The sequence below is a fragment of the Rhyacophila brunnea genome, unplaced genomic scaffold, assembly GCF_057557595.1.
Source record: "Rhyacophila brunnea isolate RB1 unplaced genomic scaffold, BYU_Rbru_1.0 scaffold_1, whole genome shotgun sequence".
In the NCBI taxonomy this organism is placed as follows: domain Eukaryota; kingdom Metazoa; phylum Arthropoda; class Insecta; order Trichoptera; family Rhyacophilidae; genus Rhyacophila; species Rhyacophila brunnea.
The window spans coordinates 51,172,694-51,199,069 of NW_028232751.1; the positions used below are offsets into that span (position 1 = coordinate 51,172,694).

General features: G+C 32.9%; 2 long non-coding RNA genes across 2 annotated transcripts in view; one reads left to right on the forward strand and one right to left on the reverse strand.

The window, feature by feature from the left end:
* LOC147079918 (uncharacterized) overlaps window positions 1–13,006 on the reverse strand; it is a 183,545-nt gene extending 170,539 nt beyond the window's left edge. Inside the window, exon 1 of the long non-coding RNA XR_015070632.1 lies at window positions 12,396–13,006. This is a non-coding gene — a long non-coding RNA (uncharacterized LOC147079918). The remainder of the gene's footprint in view (window positions 1–12,395) is intronic.
* LOC147079920 (uncharacterized) overlaps window positions 823–26,376 on the forward strand; it is a 32,875-nt gene continuing 7,321 nt past the window's right edge. Inside the window, exons 1-5 of the long non-coding RNA XR_015070631.1 lie at window positions 823–1,176; window positions 4,965–5,497; window positions 5,809–5,972; window positions 6,461–6,641; window positions 8,460–8,647. This is a non-coding gene — a long non-coding RNA (uncharacterized LOC147079920). The remainder of the gene's footprint in view (window positions 1,177–4,964; window positions 5,498–5,808; window positions 5,973–6,460; window positions 6,642–8,459; window positions 8,648–26,376) is intronic.

The window sequence follows — 26,376 nt, forward strand, 5'->3', positions numbered from 1 at the left end:
TTTGATTGTTATGTGTCGATACTCGACAGCTCCATTATTAAAGTAGATGTATTAAAAAACCGCCAATAATTCACTGTATAAGTACCCTTAATTTGAACTAAAACACAATTTTACGTTAATGTAGTGTGTCACACTGCCTTTAATCTTAGCGGTAGGTAGGGGGTCTGCCAATCCTAGCCTGAGTGCCCATTGCAGGATGTGGGGACCATGGTGTAGGTAATAGACAAAAGACCGATAAACGAGAAGAAGAAAAAGAACCTATGAGACAAATTTACATTCTCCTTCTTGGCCCCCCCCAATATTAAATCCTGGGTGCGCCACTGCAGGCAACCAATGGCCAACAGCTGTTTCGCTAGCCAGCAAACGCCGATTATTCAATATAGGTAGGTACTTAGCAGCGGACCAGCTTTGAAAAGCTTTCATTCGGTTGCGGATTGATTCAAATATATACCTACGTCTTGCTTTTTACTTTTTTTGACGAAGCATGAAGGTTCGTGGAATACTTGAATTTCAAAAATTCTTGATATTTTACTTAGTTGAGTTTTATTTTAGTTGAGGAATAGTTCTAACTGATTTACTGATGTGAAATCTTTCGGATCGTAAAACGTGTGATTGTTTTATTGATAAATTAAATTAGAAAATTTGAGAATTAGCAATTATTATATTTTATTTGAATCTGTAAAAATCTAAAAATAGAACGTAAAATTTATCAAAAACAATCATTTTCCACCTTTCTTTATAATTTGCGTTGATTATTGTCTATTGTTGTTGCCTTATCCTGCTTTATCTATGAAGCCTGTTTTGGAATTGGAATTGGACGCTACCATAGATAATATATACGCCCACCCGGCAATAATTGGCGCCAGCCGCCATTTCATTATTTCCATTCCCTCATGGCGTCGTGATTCCCTCCGCATCATGTATGTCATAATAATTGTCATAACTCATATCGCTCTTGAAAGTAGGAACAAGGATCAAGCAACAAGCTCGCACGTCTTATAGTCAGTGCTGTTTATAATAAAGTGCATCCATTCGTCTTCTATTTAATCTGCATTCATTGCTGGACTAATGATTTGAAGTATAACTGAATATGTACGGTGGTCGGAATAAGGCAGATGTCTCATTGTTCCTGCCCCTCCATAGCGATGAGTTTTCTAGTCGCCGAAGCTGTTAAGGGTAAGCTATGTTTTTACTTCATACTTTCGCGTTGTTTTATGGGAAAATAGTAATATTTGAACTATGATTACATTCGATGCATTGTGCGTAATTTCATCCACCTTTTCAGCAATGTCGTGGTTGGTTTTAGGTAGCCATCTTTTCATCTATTGTCAACCGCTCGCATCGTCCAATCATTTTGTCGTAGATATTGATGAAGGTCCTTTAGACATCAATTCAGTTCGTTCAGTCGCCGTTGCAGATTTGGTCAGTTCAGTTATGAAATTACAGTTGAGTTGTACTTATACCTATATATTTATAATATTTCAATCGAGATAAGAAAAGTACGACAATATAGCTAGTCGTCGTACTGACTAAATAGTACGGTCATGCCTGAAGGCTCGGATTAATTTCATCACTCTTTATCCATAAGCATAAATAGTCAGGACAAATCTCAATAAATTCTCATCACCAAGTCATTTACACGTCCGTATAAGTAACTGGCAACTCTAAATGCTGATACAATAACTTGGTAAACCCATCCTCCCACGTCTCCGTTCTAGTTTCAGTTGCCTGGGCATCTATTCTATACACAAGACTGCTTTCGGCCCACTACGGCAGCTATCTAGGGTAGGAAAGTATCAAAGTATTGGCACTTATTGTAACAGTTACACTAAGTTAGCCGTTTAATAGTCAATACTGAATATCTCGCTCTGAAATTTAGCATAGCGAAGAGAGGTGCTGTTAAAGCATGGCACTTATTGTAACAATTACAACTACATATTGTAATAAGTGCTAATACTTCGATACTTTCCTACCCTATATAGCTGTTGTACCGGCTGAAAGCAGTCTTGTGTATAAAATAGATGCGCTGTTCCAGTGTTTGCATTTACCCAGAAACGAAGACTGAACAGACAACTAAACTAATTGTCTAAAATGACCTTAATCTCAAACGTTGGATGCAAACAACGGTTGCAATGGCCGATCACTCCCAATTAAGAAATGTCACTCTACACCGTTAACTGGAGTCATGGCTAAAATAGAATATTTAATATGTTCGCCTACGGGTCAATCAGAGATCAGCGATGGTTAGGCCAACAATTACCGTGTGTTGTCAGTAATCATCAACCCAATCACCTTCGATTGAGCCGTGAGCGAAAATTAGGAACCATTCTTTTTACCCATGACTCGAGTGAATGATCCGAAGTGACCTTTCATGATCGGGGTATCCGCCGCAGGAGGACCATGACAGACGATTGGCATGAAAATCTGCAAATGTAATTTGGCCTTTTCGAATGCTAGATATATGTGACCCCACAAATACCTTAAGGCTTCGGCCACATAGGCAGGTGCTTCGCTAGTCCTGAGCTAGATGCTATGCTTGTCTACTGAAAACACTACTGCCACATTGCAGGCTACGTGCTTAGGTACAAATTCATTTGACATTTGGAAGCGCTCAAGTCAACAACGATATGTCACTCTCAAAACTAACCAGAAAGCTACTTCTCACAGAGAATGTAACTTTAAAATTTCGAAAATCTCAAATTCGAACTTGTTGGATGCATTCATCCCATGCGTCATTATTCATAACCTCAAAATATACGATGTTTGACATTTCTCATAGTGAAGAAACATCAGCCATCTTGCAAAATCCATAGATAATGGCAAAATCACTATGTGACACAATAAAAATAGCCAACACGTTTGTTCGCCGGGAGACCCATGAGGTGACTCATAATCACGTAGGGTGGCGCGAAGCATGCAGTGTGGCCATTGCGATAGAATAGTGCGCGTTCGATCACTAGGATATGTCACCTACCACGTAGCCACCAAGCAAGGCACCTGCATATCGTCACTGTTCTGGCAGAAAACACTAATTCGAAAAAATGACATATTGAGTTTGTACCAAAATGTTCCTTATTTCAAACTTTACCGTCTGGAAACCTTCTTAATAAATAAACAGTCTTTATTTTAAAGTCATCCTTTTTACGATTACTTAATAAACTCACATGATAGACCATTATTTCAAACATTTTAACAACTTCAAAGTCAAATTACTCAAAACTAGTATTCTCCAGTTAGTGTGTTCTGCCAGAACAGAGACGATATATGGCCTTAGCCTTAAGGTTTTGCGTTTTGAATGTACCTATACAATTGATTTTCTCATAATTGTGATATTGTTGAACCAGGATTGTGTTGTGTTCAATATGCCAGTTGCCACTCGGAATTCATTATTATTGCAAATTCAGATTACATTCCAAAGAAGTACAAGAGTAATTTATCGAATTCCAAAATGAAGCCATTGCCAACATTTTGAATGTTAAATCAGCCATGGAATCAAAACATTTTTGAATCAATTAATAAAAAATATTTTCAAATTGTACCCATTCACTAATTATCAGTGTACTTCATCATAAAGAAATATATAATGTATAAATTATATATATTGAGTATTCCATAATTCAGCATTACATATTATATAGCATTTGTTATTTCCTAATGAAATCCATCCAGATGGAGGTAAATAATATACTTAGGACATGAGTATGTTACATATACTAAGTATGTAATCTAATACATAATCAGATATGATTTTTTTTTCCTATTACCTAATCTACTTGTGTCTCCTGGCACTTAAATATAAAATAGTATTTCCAGTTCTTATTTTTTTCAATATGGAAGTTGACAGTACTCATTCTTACCTCTATAGGCATTTGACCTATTTCTACAAGCAGTGTGCCATCTTTCTGCGTTCATTTCCTTGAAATCCCATGTGATTATTACTATTTCTAATGCAAAATATATATTTTCTATGGATATAAGTGGTTATTCCTGCTGAGTTGTCAATTTCAGTGGCGAAGGGTGGAGGTAGGCTGTTAGGATCCGCCACAAATAGTGTACACTAAACTTTGACAGTCATACGTATTTGTAAATTTTGGAAAAAAAACCTCTATTTTAGAATGATGTTTGTTCTCACACTCCCGCGGGCCAGCAGCCATGATATTTGAACTAGATTCTAGCTCAGCAATTGGTTAATGTACACACGTCCACTGCCTTCGCGGATGTGGGTGTCAAGTGTCCGTTTTTGATATTATGTATGGACTTTAAATTCTAAATACGGGAAAGACAGTCAACTTGAATATAACTATAGTGCGAAAACATCTTCTTGGCTACGTGTTAAAACTATGAACTAACATGCTCTGTTCATTTTTAACCGCACTTCCATTATAAACTAACAAGCTCCTCCCATTTCGTAAACAACAGCGCCTAGAGGCGTAGCCAAGAAGATGTTTTCGCACAGTATATTGTGTCACTGGTGTCATGGCCCCCACAAGGGCCCGGCGTGGCGGGTCGACCAGTTGTAAGATAAACACATCAGAAATTTGTTATATTAAAAAAAACTGCATTACTTAATGAATATTAACATTTTAAAATATGTAGTAGTACAAATACAATTTGCTGTAGTATTTTTTTATTGTTTGCTGAATAATAAAAATGGCTATTTATCCAATATCGAAGAGTCAAATGTTACTTGGCTACCACAAGTGGGAGTCGTGACCAGTGGTTCATAATATGAAGAGTGCTGACAATTCAATAATTCAAGGTAAAATCGCTAAAATACACGAAATACCATTCAGGGAATACTGATCTAGAACTTCACACTGCCCTTAACCTTGGTGATAGGTAGGGGGGACCCGCCAAACATCCTGTCCTAGGGGCCCACTTAAAGATGTGGGGGCCATGACTGGTGTATACTATAATCGCAATATATCTTAATGTTGTTAATGTTCTTCTTTTTATTGTTTCAGTGGTGGAGAACCAGCTGTCAAGATTGCAATGGAGCTTAATTTATATAATTATAAGATGGCCCGCACATTGGAACTCGTCTTGCTTAAAAACGCGTCGAATACGTCGATGTGACGTCATCATTATTTAACGAAACAACATAACATGTGTTGGCAAATGGAGCTTCGCAGATTGATCGAATGCAACTGTTTCGTCTGAAAAAAAACATCTGGCTGTTGCATTCGACATGTTGCATCCTTCTCGGGCTTCGAGTCGGAGGGTCGAAGTCACAAAGAAACACCTACGAATTGGTCATTCCTATACCGGCTCGCCGATCACCGCATTGAAATATCCATACGTTTCGAAGGCTACGCGTGACTGTCGCTAGATAGATGTGAGAGGTTGTGTCATGCAACACTGGCCGCCCGTTCTCGGAAGTTTTGATTTATGGCGGTCAGGCACACGAGGCGAGTTGTGATGTGCGAGCCGGCTAACAGTCATTTACTTTGTACCATCGGAGAGATCAATAACAAGTATGGAGGTGTTTCATAGAAAGGTAAGACACGATTATTAATTATTTGTAAGACATTGGATTCATATTTTACATAGCGTCATCCTTCATATAAAAGTCAACTTCAGCAGAAACCTAGTTTTGAGATTTTTGGGAGAGACAAAGTTTATGATGATACATAATAGGTAATTTTCAAAACGCTTTCGATATAAAACAGAGATCCCAGTCTTACCGTCAGCGAGCCTCCATTGAAATACATTAACTAGATACTGAAGTTTCAGTCTCGTCTTTTTTGAATATTTATATGAACGAATGGCCTGAATGTTAATATACATTTTTTTGTGTTAATATTTTAGGATATACCAAACATTGAAACTGTTGAACGATGTCAATTCCGCTGATGTTCACATAGTAGCCGATAATCATGAGAATGCCATTGCACAACATCCCGAAGATTCGGAACTTCAGCCGCAACAGATTCTTCAACCCAATGTGCAATTTTCTTGTGTTTATTTCGAAGGTATGTTTAGAAACTACAAACTGGTATATTTTGGGCGATTCGAAAAAATTGTGCACACTTTTTCATTTATACTTATTTGTTTTCGTTGGATTAAGAATACTGTTTGGTTTCTTTTTCCATTGCATTTTCAAATTAGAAAAATGCATTGATTTGATGCGCACATTCGTCAGTTGACAAACTTTTTTTTACAACAAATATTAGATACCAAAACATTTATAGCAGTTTCTGTTGACCATAATATTACGGATATATTAAAAATACGCATAGAATAGTACCATTCCGGTATTTGTGAATTACAGCTATCAGTTCGCTTTCATTATGCTAAGGAGGTACATGAGTCCGCCAAGACAGTAAACAAATAAACGCAATCCTGTTTTTGAGACTTATAATATTTCTGATATTCCTCTTTTCTTCATTTCATTTCATGATAAGAATTGAATACTATGTACAACATTAATTTCATTTTACATTCACTTATTCCCATCTAGATTGATTTGGGCGAAAGGTTGTTACCAGCTTTTGAAACATCTTCAGAAATTCCATATTCTGGTGTGAACTAGGCGGGCTCACTCTCCAATATGGTCACCTGACAGTTCCACATCTGAGGTTACCACTATCCAGTTGGAGTTCCGAAATTTATCCAGATCTTCCAATGACCCCAAATTTGAGGTACATAACATAAATATAATATTTTCTTGCATTTACATTATAGCTGTTTATTTTGTGCGGGGTTGTGTGGAAAGGTTACAAAATTGTTTAGATTATGAATTATTAAAACTCAAAATATTTAATTTGGTTTATAAATCAACTGTTGGAAAGCCCCTAAGGACAGCCGTATTTACAGGCTTGAATTTTGTGTAATATTCAGTATGTTACTAAATCAATTTACTTGGCAGCCTGGCCTCTATATACAGAGTTTATACTACCAAGGGCTAAGAATTATATATTCAAGTAAAATAAAGAAATCCTACATAAAAAGAAAAATATATAGCACTAGAATTAGGGGTACCACAAATTGTTTCACTTTCACATAGACAACATCGACAATGATGAATATTTACATTAAAGAAATTTGGCAATAATTTTTGTGGAGAAAATTGGACGCAGGGATGTAGTCAAGGAAATAACCTATGTTGACGTGGCGGCGGTGGAATTGTAACTGAATAATTTGTAATATGCCTTTTGACATGAATGATTGAAATGTTTGGTGGTAGTTTTACAATGATATTGGCGCAAACAAAATCTTCGAAAAATATTAGACAGAAAAATTTCTTCTATATGGAAAATTTCAAATCAAGGCTCGAAACATAGAGCAATGTTGCATTATTTACATAAATATCTCGTTTCCTTACATTTTTTTTGTATATATTTAAATTAAAACGCACAGCGTCGTCTAGTTGAATTGCATTGGTTTTTTTTTGTTGTTGACGGTATTTTACCCGAAAAATGACGTTCGGTAAGCCTAGCTGGCAATGGGGCCTTCTAATTCTGCCATGGTTCAGTCTTGTGCTCTTCGATCAACTGTTCCTGGACATGTATTTAAAAATCTCCCAAGCGTTGCTTCTTGCCATTTTTTTGTTGGTGGATGACATGGGTATTCAGCAGGAACAAATCAATAAAATGACCTTTTTATGCCACTTGATTCCTATTCTGGCACATGTTTCAGAGAAAATGACTATGCCACTGCACCTATGTTTTTATTATATGTACTCCACTATACACTCAGGCTTCACAGTCGGTTCTTTCGATTTATAATTAACTTTTCCTGTTGGCATTGTAATTCATATTTTTTATGCAGTCACATCTTTTTTCATTTATGAAAGAACCATTTCGTTTTCGTCATCACTCAGTTCGTCTACACTTGAAATCATAAGCCGAATGCTGCATCAAATACTAATGCATTTTCAATAAATAACTTGAAATCAATAAAGTACAAAATTAGCAGTAAATTCAATACAAATAATTTACTTAAACACTAATATTCAACGAAATGTTGTTTATTTACAACGAAACTAAATGCATCAAAGCAATCACATAAAGTTCTATTAGAATACCATGTGAAAAACTTGGATACACATTAAAATAACACTGAAGCACACATTTTCCGATAGAATTTGGTTATAGTAATTGTATATTCAAAACAAAATTGAAATAACACATTCAACAGTGAAAATGTGGACAGAAATGGCCGCAAATCGTTTGGTATTTCCTGATTTTGACAGCCCTGATTTTGTAGAATCAAAGTATTATGTCTAGTCTCTGTTTTACCATTGATTTGAATCAATTCTTCTTTCCATATATTTTCGTAGATGTCACCAGCAACACCAAAATTGAGAAATGGTAGATTTGACAGTTGAAAAGCCACGAAAATATGATGTGTTTCGTGCGTTACATGCATATGTCTCACGATTTACTATGACGAATACCGTAAGAGGTTAATGAGATTTTATCTTGAATGTCCGTTTTACAGTTCTTATTTTTCCACAGAAAGCCGCAGCGCAGGTCTCAATGGAGGTGCACAAGTTGGAAAATACCCAAGGACTCGTGCCCATGTTCATCAGCCCCAGCACGGGCAAGTTTCTCTTTGACTCCACCATCATAATAGACACCCGCGGCGATAGCTACTATGAATATCTTCTCAAATAGTGGTTGCGGACTGTAAAGACACTTGACTGGTATGTACTATGTTTTCTATTTTTTTTTCCTCTCTATATAAGTGTAACATGTTTGCTTGTGTATGTATATGCTACTGCCATTGCGAAATTACAAAATATGTCATTCATGGGTTGCTATTTCATAATTTTCATGTTCGTCAAGAAAGTATAACCTCCAGTCCAGTACAGTAACATAAATATTTACATATTGTTTATGATACATTTGAAAACATTTTACATTTTCAGACTTATGTTACTTTTAAAATTGTCATTGCCTTACAACCTGGTTCAATCCACTTGCTAGATGGAGGCCTCTCCAAATTAATTCCATTGCTCTTTGGCCTATGTATTGCTACATTATTTATCACAATGATTCTGTGATATTGTCATTTTCATCTTCAGGCTGAATCCATTTTCTGATTAAGGCATCCCCAAGCTGATTCTTTTCCTGTCAGTCTATGTATTTGGTTATTTATAAAAAAATTGTGATATATCGTCGGTGTTTTGTAAAAAGGGCGAATCAAACTTTTTGGCGAAATCGAGATTTTAATGAAAATACAATATGTACCCCACTAGCTTTGTTGTGTAAAAACGGCGAATTTTTATCTCCACAGAAAAGTACTTAAAAACGATAATTGACTAAAATTAAATTAATTAAAATTACGAAATAAAAAGCAAATGTGACATATTAGGCCTTTTAAAATATTATATAATAATACCTATTATAATGACAGAATTATTTCTAAGCTTTATTATAAACTTGTTAGATATTTATAATCATCTACAGGTAAAAAACAAATAAATATCAAAAGCTAAAAATCCTCCTCCTGTAAAGTAGCATTTTGGTTAATTCGCCCTTTTTACAAAACACCGACGATATATTCCTATCCATCTCATCAACATGAATTTATTGCAAGATATAGGCCTCGCCAACCTAATTTTCCTCTCGGCCCCGTGAAGCAATAGCGTTACTATATTCAATAATCGGCGTATGCTGACTAAATTCTTTTATTTGATTAGTACAACACAATCAAATTATTAACAATATTAAATTATTGTCTATGATTAGTCTCATTATTGTCCACAATATCTCGAGAATTATGAATTATTTATTATTAACCCTTACACTGCGTATGGCATGTAAACATGCCATAGACTTTATCTCGTATTTTCGACCAAACTAGAAGAGACACTTGTGGATAATATGCTTTAAAAATTAGTTCAAACCTTTAGGTAGACATATCAGGCAACAGATCATAAAAATGTCAAGTAAAACACAAGGAAATATATTATTGAAAAGAACACTCGTTATTCAGTCATTTGAATCGCGCGCCATTTTAATTAATTATTACGATTACGTTAGTGTTATGTATTTTTTCTTAGTGATTTGTGATCTCGATAGAAACATAAGCACATAGAAACAATATGCTTTTGTCATTATAAATATATATGAAATAATTATTTCACCCGCCAAAATGTCACCACCACATGATGGTATCGAAGAAATCATGCTGGAAAATATTTTATGGACGCACAGCTCTCCAGTAAATTTGTATGGCTTTGTTCATTGTTGCATATTTGATATTTACAATATTATAATGGGTAATAATTTTTATTTTTTATGTGCCACGAAACTGTGTTAGCTCTGTTTACATGCTCGTATTTTGCCTGGCGATCTTTCGACGGGCCCTTTGTACAATGAAAAAGCCGACGGCGCCTCATAAATTATATTATAATAGTATTTTAGCAGTGGGGTAATTATTTTTACTGTTATTCTCCAAGACATCCTAATGAATGTCACGATGACTAACATTATTTTATGGCGACGAAAATAAATATAGGTTCATAATTTGAAACGGTAATAAAATTTGAGTTTACCACTTACAAAGTGCGATAAGATAACCTACTGGATTATTCCACAAGTGAGGCGTATATTATCAAAACCTGCTTAACTCCACGAACACAATTGTTGGCAAAAGCGAAAAAACTGCTGTGGGCTTAATTATTGCATAATATAAGAAAAGATAAAATTAATGAATAAAGAAGTAGATAATAACATGTCACCTGCCGGGTTACTAATGTAAAAGCAACATTTAAAAAGTTATTTAGTGTTTAAAAATCCACTTAGGTAGGTTTTGATACTTAACATCGGATTTGAGTAGGTTTTGAAAGTCAATCATATGGATATAGGCTTTTTTTGAAAGGAAATAAAGTGGATTGAAATAAAAATTTATGCCAGGGGTGTATGACGGAGTAAGCAATAATGAAAGATGTGTTATATTATTTATTTGGGAAAATTATTATTTTATCAAAGAAAAAAGAATATTGGGCGTAAAATAATTTCGACATTACAACTTAAATTATACGTTTTCATTACATACTTGCAATATAAAACGATAATACAATATAGTAATAGTGATTATAGTATATGTAATATAATGATTAAAACTAGCAAATAAATGAAAATTGTAAAATTTAGAGATATGTACCTAACCCAACTAAAATTGTTGAAATACAATAATTAATATTAGTGATAATTAAAAAAATAATTCCGACATTAAAACTTTACACTATACGTCTTCATTACATACTTGCAATATAAAACGATAATACAATATACCGGGTGCCGGACGAAATCCCGAAGGCCGAAATCCCGAATGCTGAAATCCCGAATGGCCGAAATTCCGAAATCCCGAATGGCCGAAATTCCGAAATCCCGAAAGCTGAAATCCCAAAGGCTGAAATCCCGAATGCTAAAATCCCGAATTGCCGAAATCCCGAATGGCTGAAATCCCGAAAGCCGAAACCCCGAATGCTGAAATCCCGAAAGGCCGAAATCCCGAAAGCCGAAATCCCGAAAGCCGAAATCCCGAATGCTGAAATCCCGAATGGCCGATATCCCGAAAGCCTAAATTCCTAAAGCCGAAATCCCGAAAAATAAAAAAAATACAAACAGTTATAATTGCGCAGTCTTAACAATTATCTTGAATTGCGCAAATTTTACACGAGAGACAAAAACCATTTTTTTGTAGAACAAATGGGTAAACGTAATTTTAAAAAAATTTTTTTTTTTGTTTATATGTCTAATTTATATGGTTATCACTTATCACATTAAATTTTACACCTTACATTCCATTATTTATACTTTATTATACCTATATTATATTATTATGTATTGTAGGTATAATGTGTATAAAATTTCGATGTATTTCGATTATTTTAGGTTGCGAAATATTATTATTTACACGTGTTCACCAATGGTATTTAAACTAATATGGCTAAATATCTTTACGGTGCAGCAGCTAATGATAGCTAGCCTGACACTCAATAATAAAAATTAATACTAGGTATAAATACCCACAGTACCTATTCATGAATATGGTGCGGTAGGTAATGTATATGTTTGTTTTTATCAATGACTATCATAAAATTTCATAAGAAGTATGATAGTATCATCAATTCATCATATTAAGATTCATAAGAATAAGTATTCATGAATAAAGTGTGGTAATGGATATTATGTTTGTTTTTATCAATGTCAATCATAAAATATCGAATCACGTCATTATTGTTAGTTTATGTTTAACTGTCAAACATCATTCTATTTTTAGTAAATTCAATTTTAGTAAAGAGAATTTAGTAATACATACTTTCAATTAGTAGGTAGAATGTTTTCTGATTTTCTCATTTGTAAAAAAAGTAGGTAGGTACTTATTCCTATACAAATATTATATTCATATATAAGGTACATTTTATTATCTATCTATACAAATATATTCATATACTTAATGAAAGCATTTTTTAAAGAAAAATTTTATCACGTAAAATAAAATCAAATAAATTGATACAAAATAATACACCCATGTTGGTTAAAACTTCAAGATAACTTGCCTGTCATTTTTTTGCAATCGACTTTTTCATCTTTCCGGATTCCTCTAGCGTTTTCTAGCTTTACGAATATGTGCTAGTAGAATTGTTGAACACACTGAACCACTCATAGTCTTAAAAATCTCAAAAATGTAATAAGAATTCAATGAAAACACGGAGAAAATTACTGTCACAACAATCCTGAAGGTTAGACTGAAGGCAGTGACCTTTCCTTCTACGGTCTTAATTGGACGAAAAATCAAAATGGCGGTTTTTATCTCTGATGTCATTGGTTGTATGGATATGAGTCTATTTTGAAACTAAACCATTAAGGATTTGAGCACGATTTGATACTGAACATGATTTTCAACATGAATTATCTCTGTATTTAAAGCAGTTACGCAAGCGAATGAATATTTATTCTATAGGTATTGCCATAGAGAACAGTTTGGCATCAAAATTTGAAAAAACTCGAAAATGGTCGTTAGGTATCTTTTGATAATAAGGTGCTCAAGTGTGATTTTAATTTAGTAATATATCTCTCATAGACCGTAACCAGCTCTGGCAGCATGTACTCAGCCCTGTGTATTACAAATACAAACGCGGCGGAGCGCTCGCTAGTATGTGTTAAAAATCGTGTATGTGACATTGGACGGCCCGCCATATTGACAGCACGGCCATAGCTTGCATATTTTTAGCGTCTTCATTTTCTTTGATTTTTTTTAGTGAGAATGTCACGAATATAGTTTTATTTCTTGGTGTATTTGGAATAAGTGATATATATATAGTTCATCTAGTAATCTATTTTTTTAATTTTAAAATCAGTCTGTTTTAAGCTGTAGTGACCGTTTTAACAGATCAGTTGACTGAAAATAAATTCCCGCGAACATGGCTCACGTCGAAGGGGTTAATTGCTACTATTTGACAGAATATGTTTTTGAATATCTTCCAATTTTGCATATATGTTTTTTTTTATTTACATCACATTTTTGTCTAACGCGAGTTATATGAAGGCAGTATGATGGATGTTTGTGAATATTATTTAAGTTTAGGAACTATTCCATTTGAATATAATTCTTCGATAGTTCGTAGTGCCAGGAAAGTTCACATAAACACATGCCATATTGTAAACAATGTCGATGTGTGAATAAAGAGAGGAGATGAAGAGAGAATATAGCAGTTTTCTGTTTAACTATTTGATTGCGCGCACAATATACTTGATTTGCTAGTACATATTTGGCCATATGCGATTAGCTGAGCGGGTCAATCTTTGAAATTTTGCGTTTGCCTGTAATATTGCTTCTTACCATTTCAGTCTGCATAACGATTATTTGGTTACTGTCAAAGGGATTCAAAAATTGCTTGTCAGACCATTGTCATATTAGAAAAATTGGAAAGTGTAAAATGTATATACCCAGTATGAAAGATAATAGTAAAAGAAGTTTAATAATTGTAATGCACAATTATTAAACATGGAGTGCCAACTAATTCAATCAATAAAACATGAAATATTTAGTACTATTAATCTCACAGCTTATAAGATTCGGCTTTCTGCCAACTTAACCCTGTGCAAAGAATGCTTTATAAATCATTTATCTACCTCAAATAAAATGTCATTTGTAAACTCGTTGAAATATTAAATTATAATTTTTGGGCGCCTTGAAATGTGTGTATTTACAAATTAAATATAACAGTATAAAAATAAGAACACAGCTAATCGTTAAAAGTGTCATTTAATTACACACAAACAATTTACATTGAAATTTAAAATGATACAAAAAAAAAAAATACAATTTGAGAAGCGTTCCTTGGTATGGACATAGAGAATTTCTTGGAAGATGGTAATAATTACTTAGCTTTATGTTTTAAATTGTGATGGCTGGAACTTCATCTTGGCTGGAATTATGAACTGCGAATCCTTCTTCCTGTCCGAAAGGAAGTAACTACAAATGGCGTTGAAACTGTATCTAATTGTTAATCGAAGACGTCCGATCTGCACTGAAACTAATCCGGGAGTGAAATCTTCTGGGCGGAAATAAGTTATTTGTTGATGTGACGCTTTCAAAAAGGCGGGAAGAAACCTCATTGGCCTATTTTTAACCGTCATTGTTTTAGAAACAAGGTTGACACATACTTTTAACAAGGTTGTGCCAAATTTATTGTTAATTAAATTAACATTATTTATTTTTAAATCTGCGTTTGAAATGTAGCCATGTTACGTAAAATGTAACATGACACCATACGTCACCTAATAAATTGCTATTTGTAAGAGAATTAGTCACAAGTGGAAAATCACAAAAGGTAAATGGAATTCTATATTCTACTTTCTACTCTCTATACTGTATTAGTATTCTATAATGAAAATTATCAGTACCTCGGAGGCAAACAGATGCAACTGCCATATTCCCGATTATTCAAGAGAGCCATAAAACAATTTATATTTTAGATAAATGTGTAACTTCTAACAGAATGTCAGAAATTACTAATTAATACCGAACCTATGCCTTTTTTGAAGGTATAAACTGTTTAAATATCAGTTGTCATTTAAACACAATGCTTTTGTCTATGATGCAGAGATTTTCATTAGGCAACATCGAGTCGAACCTATGCCTTTTTTGAAGGTATAAACTGTTTAAATATCAGTTGTCATTTAAACACAATGCTTTTGTCTATGATGCAGAGATTTTCATTAGGCAACATCGAGTCTGGACAAATTTTTGCATTGGTCAAGAAGTGTTTTAAACTATTTCCGTAGGGGGTTCACTGACAGTGTAATGAAGCATCTGCAAAATCAGCTGATGATGATTTCCAACCATCATTGACAAAAAAAATTTAATTCAATAGGTCATTCCTCCAACATTCTTCTAATATAAGACAGCGATTTCTGGTCATGATTTTTTTTGACCGTGTGATCCTAGGAAGAACATTTTTGTTTTTACGAGAAATGGGTGTTGGCCACATGCTCACCTTTTAGGTCCATACTCTGACTCCAAACACACGCTGAAAAACAGTATGTGTATTTGCCAGACCCACGACATTGTACGCTGAGGCGTTAACCGCTCTTGACAGCATAAAACAATTTTGTTCATTACATTTCTATTCATTTTAAAAGTGTGATAAACCTCATTTCCATTTAATTCTCATTCAAATTTACTCGAGGGTTCTTCTTCCGTCATGTTCACGCGACAGATATAGATTTTCATATTGTTCTTGGTCCTAATTCTTCAGTTTGTATTCGATTAATTGCCCTTTAAACTGCAAAGTCCTGCGTGTCCCTAGGTGGCAGCTTTTCATCAGGCACCACTGAGAATGCTGTGTAGGCTTATCTCTTGCCCCACCTCGCCATTCTTTCCACCTCAGGCAGCTACGAAATCTCCTTGGATGACCAAAGGATGCTCTTCCTAGATGTTGGCCGTGATTGTACCACTGTATGTCCATTCGTGGTTTAACATAATAACACAGAGTTTCAAAATCGTGCACAATTGGCACAAATGGTCCCACAGTACATAGTTTAGATGTAGCCACTGGCGTCTCATGCGTAGAAGTGGAAGCCTCACCCACGTCATGGTCAACATCGGAAAGTGTCAATATCGTCCTGTTCTGTCAGCGCTGTTTCTCTTTTAATCAGTTTACATTTCATTTCCAAGAATTCTATGGTTTATTGGACTCACTTATCGGATTCCATAGCGTGTTCGGACATTTTGATAGCAACGTTTGTACAAAAAACAAACACTAAATATTTCTCTACCTACACAATGATTCACAGGAACGATATCAGTTCTTAAAAAAATAGATTATAATATATTATCTTCGGTGGAGGTTTGTATTAACAGATTTTTATTTTTACGAGAAATGGATGCTAGCCACTTACTCGACTTATTAGGTTTATACTCTGATTCCAATCACAGATTTAAAAACAATATGTGCATTTGCCAGACCCATGATTCGAACCTAGGACCAACGACATAAGCTAACGCGTATGTCACTCTGCCATCGTGGGCGATAAGATTATATAAATTATATATCTGTCAATAATTTTGAAATCATCTTATTCTTAATTTATTATTGAACATGATTGATTGATTAATACTACTTAATCACATTTTACCATATTTTTTTAAAAGGATTTATATGGGTACAATGCATAAAATATCTATGTACCGAAATAATTACACTTATTTACGAAAATGCGCAGCGCATTCAAAGTTTTTATAAAAGCCGAAAGATAACAGAACGGTATCGATAACTGGACATTATAATATTATTACCTCACTATTCCAAACAGAGATAAAGTCACTTATTTATTTCATCATGCACATGTGCATATTGCAACTAGCTGGAAATTTGAGTTGAAAGCAATGAAAATTATGATTTGGGACAAAATCGATATGGGTTGAGTCTTATGCTATATTATTTTGATAATATTGACAAAAATCGGTAAAAAAGTAATGAAGCAAGTTTGGAGAACAAATTTCGTCTTTATTGCTTAACGAGTAACGAAAATACATAGCATAAAAACTTATTTGTCACATATATGTTGCTCGCGGTCTATGAACAAGCCCATGGCCTCCCACAAGGGGGGGCTGACAGGGCTCTAGCTTGGGGGCCCGGCGTGGTGGGTCGACCAGATAAACGAGTTCAACGCACATGTTGTAATAGGCGCACTATTCTTTTCAAGATTACTAATATTTTTAAATATGAGGTTGTGCGATGCAATTTTTTATTGTTTTGTGTTGATATGTCTTATGTCGACAACTCCATAATTCAAATTCTAATATTAATGTATTAAAATAATCGCTGAAAATACACTGAATTCTCATAATTTTACCTCGAACACTATTTGTCGAGTGTCACACTGCCTTTAACCTGAGCAATAGGTAAGGAGACCACCAAAGATCCTGGCCTGGGGGCCATACACAAGCCTCTCACTGTCATCTCACATGACATAGAGGTTAACAGTTAATCTAGTTAAATGTAATCTTGGGTCTACAATTGCGAATACTGCCCAAAAGAAATGTGTCGAAAATTGTTCAGACTAGGTGACTCAAAAAAGATGCTGGTGATCTGTATTTCAATGGCTTCCTTTATAGATATTCTCGCTTGTTGATTTGCATATTCCTAATTTTTTAACGTCAATGTCAACACTATTTTTTAAGCTGGGTAATGGTAGTATGCATGGTATCGATGCAAAATTATGCTTATAGCATCCTGGGAAGAAGCTCCTATGACTGATTGTTTATGATGTGCTCGAATACTAATTTGGGTGATCTTATTACAACTTAAGTTAAGTCCAAATGAGAAGCCTTTTACCTCATGGTAATTAGATCATAGTATCTGATCAACCCAACTAAAAATCAGACATAGTTGAGTGTGTAGCTTATCCTTTTCAACCGACACATGACATGATTCCTAGATGTGACTGATATCCATAATTTACAGCATCTATTTAGTAGATTGTGTCTTGCTGTGGTCGATCTGAAAACTTATTCGTGGACTGCAATATGGTAAATAGTAAAAGATTGAATTTATTATAAGTTTTATAGAGTTGCGTCCTTCTGCTTCGATCTTTTGCAAACAGTTGCATCCTTTGTATTGAGACTATTTTCTTTATTATAGGAATTAAAACATTAAAATTTTTATCAATAATAATTATAGAAAATAGTTTTACCTTAACTATTCTATCAATATTCATTTTTATATGAAAATTGAGTTTCATCCTTCTGCTTCCCAGGTACTGATATATATTTGCATAGTTAATGTAGCTTTTCACTAATTGAATTAAAATTTGGCTGATTTAGAAACAACTATCAAATAGCACTTGAGGAGGAATGGTTTTTACCAGTAGATTATTACCAATTTTGGGATTGCCATCCTAAAAGAAAGTCTTTACCTACCAAGAGAGGCACCTAGCGGAAAAATACGTAAAAAAGATTTCAAGTTATACACTCTTATATTTTTATAAAAATCAATGTTTTTTAACAATGAATAAAAAAAATTGTGAGATAAACTGAGAAAAAGATTTCTTGATAACATGTTGAGAACCGCTAAATTTATTTCATTATATTACTATCCAATCAAAATAAGAACAGTATAATAATATCTAATCATTTAAACAAAAAAAAAAATGGAACCGCTTGTTTGCTATACTGCCCCCATAAGCAAAAACACAGCTAATGGGAAAAAATGAAAAATTAAAGTATAAGGTGACATACTAGATAAAATTATGAACATAATTACATAACAAAATAAACAGCAAATCATTTATTTTAATATACAAATCATCATAATGTGTTATTCATTTACATCATTACTTTTGCAAAAATGTTAGGCTTTTCGAAGCAACAAAACAGTAAATAATGACTATTTATTTATCTATCGATTTGCTGCGTTTTTTGCTTAAAAACGCTGGCTCATTGTTTTTTTGTTTATGATTCTAGAATTTTTACATAAAAAATAATAAAATGTTAATGACCAATTAAATACTTTTTAATTACTACATTTAAATATCATGTTAATTATACCTAATGGCCAACTACTGAAAACGTACCAGTCCCGTTGTAACGTACTAAATGAGTTAATTAATTTTAATCTTAATCCATCATAAAACACATTTCTAACTATCTGGTCTTATTAAATTAATGATATTTGTACTTATGTCTCGGAACATTTGATATTTAAAAATAATGCAAACGGAAATTCCTCAATATTCCTTTTTTCGCATGGCTGCTTCTAAGTTTATATCTGTCAACTGGCTTCGATATTTGTTTTTTATGAAGTACATTACACTGAATAATCTTTCACAGTATACAGTAGTAGGAAAAATTGACTGGCCATTAGATATAAATAACATGATATTTATATGTGGTAATTAAATGTTATTTAACAGGTCAGCAGTGATTGTGTTAATTCAAACTCTTTGAATTGACTTTATTCTCAGAAACGGACTATTTCACATATGATCTCATCAGAAAAACACATTATGCATCATTTTTGAGCATGGAAAGGAATTTAAGACAAGTCATGTCTATTCAACCAATTTCATATTTTTATAAATACATTTTTGAAATATTATTCTGTAAAGCGCTGGTAGCCGCATGCGGCCACCAGGGCCGCACATGAAAACCACTGGTGTAGACCCTACATGAAGAACATGGTGATTGTCAAAGCCGTCAGAGGCAATACATTTAATATACAGAACTTAATATACCAAAACCTCAAGTGTACATTGCACCATGTGGAGTGACAGAGGAAAAGAAGAAATGCATAATTCAAAAATAAGGAAGAGTAATGCCTACAAATAGGATGATGTTTTGGGAGTTTTCCCACCAAAACTGACGAATTTTTGTGTATTTAAAAATATATATTGTCATTCCAATATTATTTAATAATTAAAACATCATTACATTAAAAGATAATTATTTCATTTTTTCAAAAATATCCATTACAATTTGAATTATAAGCAAAAAAACATATTTACTGTTTTTTTCCTCATGAAATTAACATTCCATTCAAAATCATAAATAAAAACACAATAATGAAGTGAGTACCTTGGTATCAAAGTGGGACATAAGCCATTTACAAAATTTTACAGGAGACTGACAAACATGTGTGAAAAGTGACCGTTTTTCATATAACATACCAACTTTAAACTCAAAAATCTCTATGAAAACTACCGTTTTTGATACTTTTAGTGGATTTTTTGAAAAGAGCATCACTTGTACTACCATAATCAATTAAAACATGAATTTAGTGGGAGGTGGCGTATGTCCCACTTTGATACCAAGGTACTCAAGTTTTATAATCAATATTTTTGTAATTTTGCCATTTTTATGTAATCAAAATATCAATTTTTAAATAATCTATTTTAAACCAAAACATTTATTAAAATTGATTAACTTTTGATGAAGCAGCAATGAAAAAATGATTACCTCTCTTTTCTCAAAATTGCCTTTTTCCCATTAGCTGTGTTTTTGCTTATCCTCTTGAGACCCGAAATAGAACCAGTCATGAGAAAAAATATTTGTGCATCTTTTTGTTCAATTAACCCTTAACACTCGAGTGCCGCCATATCGGCGGCATTAGAAGTTTCCCGTATTACTCGAGTGCCGCCGTAGCGGCGGCATCGCCTATAAACTCATTTTTTGTAATATTTTCAGAAATTTTTATAATGCGATTTCAATCAAGTTAGAATGTATAATAAAAGGTTATTACATTTATCTGAGAAAGAAGTCGGCAAAAGAATACTGCGTGCCTAATTTCAACATAGTATTTTTATCGGAATCTTCTCTTTTTTTATTCGTAGGTCGTCGCTTGCAAGCAATGTTTTTTTGTCACATAAATTTTATTTATTGAACGTTCCCAGACTAGAGTGAAGTGTTTGTCACGCATGATTTTGAAGTGTGTTTATATTTTTTATTGGTTCTCGCTTGCGCAGGGGCGTCTCGTATAGTTTACAGTTTTATATTTGAATACTGTTTTTGATGACAATACTTACTAGTATATTATGCCGATTCGGAACCTATATAATGTGAAATACTCTAATGAGTCAAATGAAAATTATTACGTATCGATTTATTATTTTTTGAGAAATCTTTTGATAATGTGTACCGCACTGGAAATGAGTTGTTATGAGCCCGAAACTAATTTAGGAAATTTACGAGACAGCCGCTTATATTACAAGTGTATTTGAAGGCAATTCATTTGTATCATATTTACAGTCATAATGGACGATTTACACTTTATAGCCAGTTCTCTACATACCGCTATTTCATTACGATTCTGTGATAAGCCAGGATTACATATTGGAGATTGCTTTGTGAAATACCACACAATGAAGAATTATAAATAAACTAAAAATAAGTACAGTATATTCATTATAAATTTATTTTACAGAATAAAAAAAAAAAAAATTTTTTACATTTTTTTCACCAATTAAATGTTTTATATTGAAATTATGCTTTGTGCGGGAAAAAGTCTCGAGTGGGTGGTATGTACCTATAAAAAAATTTCGAGTGGAAAAGGTTAATATTATTAAGATCACAAAAAAAAATTTCAAATATTTTACTATATATTAACTAAAATCCACTACGTGCATGTGAGTGTATCTCAGGTCACAATATAGTACAATATTGGATACAGTACAAACAATGAAATGAAAGAAAAACAATGTGATATCCATAAATGATACAATTTTATTAGAAAAATAATACAATAATCATAATAATATAATGGTGATTGGAAAATTATATTTATTTAGATTAAAAATATAGTACATTAACGGTCAAAACCCTAAAATAATACACATTAATTAGCGCACTTCGGGTAATAGGTTTGGGGACAACCGTTCTTTGCTTTAGAAGTAGCTTTGTGTTAACTCGGTGTATTGTGGAAGCTAATGGTGAAGAGTTTCTTGGATGACCTTGTATCGATGATGATAATGATAGCTAAGTAACTTTCATACCAAATCATAGGGTTTGCAAGTCTGATTTTCTATGACTATGAAGTATTCTAATCACAGTGAATATTTTCTTGCCTATTAGTTTGCATGTACAATGAGCAAACAATTTCATGTCCATGTCCAAAAAGTCCATGTCCACAGTGGTCAAAGATCCTCACAGTTTACATGCTTGATGCCCTGTGAAGGCAAACACACCACTGTGAAGATTAATGCGGCCCATCGATTTGTAATCAGTATTTTACAACAGCTGACTGAGTGATGCATATCGTTCTTCGTCTTCTTTGAATCATAACATGACTGTATTGGCCTGAAATAACAAATCGGTGAGGTTGAAGCAGTTGTTGGGAAGCCAAAGTAATATTACAGCACTAGCGTTGAGATTGAATTGTATCATATCTTCACCAGATATGTAGGATTCACTTCCCCACAAGGCGAATAATTTATAGAGCAATTGGAGTCCAGCACCCAAGAATCCATATATGGCCATGAACTGAACCCTTCAGCTCAGCATCATTCATCTTAATAGGCTCAGTATACTGAAACAATAGAAAATACAATATTATGGATTAATCGATACATTTATTCTTATTTTTTAAGTATTTAACACCAGGAATATAAATACTACCTAACGGCCAATAGTATTAATCACTAGGTATATTAAGTATATTATTTTGTCCATTGAATCCTCAATATGGAAATCACAAAGCTCTTTCATCACAAACTGTATATATTTAATTGGTACTTAATTGATTTTTTAGCAGTGCATGCACTTGCCTAATAAAAATGATAAGTTTGATATCTATGACTAAATGAAAAAGTAATATAATATGAGCATTGATACCTTATTGTTTCATAAGTCAGGGTAGGATCCTGGATTGTGATTTCTCAGCCTCTAGCAGTGATTAAAGTTCACTGGTTCTCCAGGATAAAGTCATCATCTGGCCCCAGGAGATGAATGTGAACATCTTTACTATCGTCAGGGTTATATCCTCCACCAACTTCGACATCATTATCATTCAAAATATCACCAATATGCTGGCCATTCAAGGATTCGTCTAAATGTGAACAAAAAACATAACCTCAATAAATCAGATATACTAATGTCAAAATATATCACTCAACACCTGAGTTACACATGTGTGTACCGAATTTTGAAACTATGATTATAATATTTTACAAAAGTGTAAAAATTATTTAAAGTATACGGAATATTACTATGATTCATTGTGAAACTGAATACATCATTGGTTTTTAATAGAAATAAATATTAATATTTAATTAAAAGCACTTGTCAGAGTTGAAACTACATAGGCTAGTGTTTTACTCTAGTGGTAGAAAAATATACTATCTATACCAGTAGTCAAATGCGGTTCAAGTATCCATTCAAATCACTAGTAAAAAATATTTAAATCATGTCCACATATGTGTACCTCAGGACGCAAGAGGCTATGGGGGCAATATAGTCTACTATATAATCGAAATAATTATAGTAGAATAACAATCGCTGTAACAAAATATATGAGGTGAATTTAGAAAAAAATATATTTTTATAAAATCTTGAGAACTACTGAATTTATTTTACTATCCAACCAAAATAATAATAGTTATAATTATAAAAAAAAATATTTATTATGCAATCAAAAATAATTATAATACATCTAATAATAATCATTCGAAAAAAGTCTGACATAAAATTATTTAGAAAAAAACTTGTTATGAAATGTTATCACACTTGAATGGTCAGAGACATAGCTTATAATTAATATCTTTAGAATTATCTTCAAATGTGTTAATCTTGCCCATTTTTTGAATAATAAAATGCCTAATTCTTGTCAAATTTAGGATCACAGAGATTATCAATATAATTTTTTATCGTAAATATTTCACTATAATAATGTCGATATAAATTATACTGATGGTTTTATAAATGCGTTTAAAAATTAATAAAAATAAAAAATCTTAACACCACTGCACATTTCGAGGTCTTAGTGTCAAACAACACTATCTACAAAAGTGCAACTTTACAGGAGAGCCAAAAATCGTTATTTTAGATTCTTGTAACTTAACAAGGGAAATGTTTATTTAAAACCTAATGTTAATATTTTATAATTTATTGTGTATTGTACATTTATCTTGCTTATGATGATGTTAAAATTTATAGGGATAGTTTTAAAAAAATATGAAAACAATGGTAACTAATGTAGTTAGCGTTAAACTTTACTGACGATTTAATAATAAATTAGAAAAGATTGACATAACGTTGTTTGACTATCATCTAGCCGTAAATGTAAAATAATGTTATCTCAAAAAAAAAAAAAAACACTTTTTTGTAGATAACGTTGTCTGACTTTAAGCACTCGATTTATGTACTGAAATTTGACTATATTCTAAAACATTAGAGCGAGAGGTTTAAAAGAATACTATTTTATGTAATAAAAATACTTTATGCAGTCATCAAATGTTTAAAATAAATATAAAGGATAATAAGGCTTCAAAATTATATACATAGATTATCTACAACGTTTAAGGTATGTCCATGATCATGCTTTGAAAATAGAACAAAAGCTCCATTTTGACCTACGCTGAGCTTTGTTTTCATTGAACTAAGTCAACAATTTACAGATGGTGTTGATTAGTTTTTTAAAATTCAAAGAACCACTGCGAAAACAAAGTCATTATAGATAATAGTCAAAAAATAATCGTCTTATCTATATAATATCCAAAATTATGTATGGTTTATACCTAATTTTGGATATTGCAGAATGAATTAAGGGGCAAATTTTTTTTAGTATGTCATTAACAGTATTGAGGATTTTCCATTCAGAATTGGATTTCGGACAGTTTTCACGAGATTTTAGTAAGTGTTTCCTTTCATCTTGTAAAATGTAAGTCTTCGGTTCATCTCACGAAATCTAGCGATCTTATAAAGACATTTGACATGTCGCGAAGGCTAATATTTAAATTTATCAAATCAAATTTATTTTACATGTAATGAACATATCAAATTATAAATTCAAAGCGTTCACGACATGACATAATAATAATTTTTTAAAATAAAAATACAGAGAAATGTGAGTTAATAATACAAGAAGTAATAAAATAAGAAAAGAAATAAAATAAAAGTAGATGGAAGCACACAGAGTGAACTTTGATAGACCCTATCTTAAAAACTTTAAAACGACATCCACCTAAATTCACCTCACGTAGGTGGAATATATCAATATCCGAAGCGATTTCATTAAACATGGTTATTGCCCTCCCAATTGGCATTACTAATGGCAGGTTAGTTCTGCACCTTGGGTGAACAAACAACGGATGCCGTCGATTCCTAAGGTAATTATCAAAGACAAGCCAACAACACCACCAAGAATGACAAAGTTCACATTTACGCCACGTATAAGTCTGAAAAAATATGTAGCTAAATAAAAATCCCTTCTAAATTTTAAGCTATTGTATGTAAGCATACCTAAGAGAAAATCAGTCAGATAGAGCCACGAATAATATCCATACAGCCAAAAGTAAAGGAGTCTCAAAAATTTCTTTTGGACTCCACCATAAGGCCGTACTTCAACTGATGCGGCGCCCAAACGATAGACCCACTCTCAAGTCTGCTTCTAACTAAGGAGTTATAGAGAATTTTTAGTACCGTAACATCCGAAAAGACCCGGGAAGTACGCAAGACAAAGCCCATCATCATCAGCGCCTTTTTACAAATGGTATCTATATGACCACTAAACGTCAGTTTACTGTCAAACGTAATTCCAAGATCTCTTACAGATGATTCGCGAGAGAACTCTGCCATGCATCGAATACTGGAAAAACAATACTCGTGAGTAGGGAATCCAATCCCGAGCCAAAATTCTGATCCCGTGATTTCGGGATTGGCATTTTTTTCCATTGTTAATATATAAAATTTATATTTACAAATAACATTGATGAAATCCGGTCAAAAATAAATCTACTATAATTTATACTACGAGTATTTAAGACATTTATTGTTAATATTGTATACATTCAATCTTGGAAATACATAAGTTTAATGGAGTAAATAATATTGTAATATAAATAATAATGTGAATTTAATATGAGATTGCTGTTTCTGATAGTAAAGATTTAATGAATGGGTTAGCGAGATTTAAAATAGTAAAGCAAATAATAGTGTACGTATGGCCTTTCCGCTTCATAAATCTAATTAGTAAGCCAAATATGAAACTGCTGTAAAACGTATGTGATCATGGTGGATTTACTTTTGTTTTTTCCAATATTTCTCATTTTTATTAACTTATATGAAAAATAAAATGAATCGGCAACTTACATATGGGTATAAATCAAACTTCATTCAAATTCAGTTTATTTCTAATGTAGTTATTTGTTATTTATAAGTATTATAATATTAAGTATTTTTTCTGTTATTATATTTTCAATA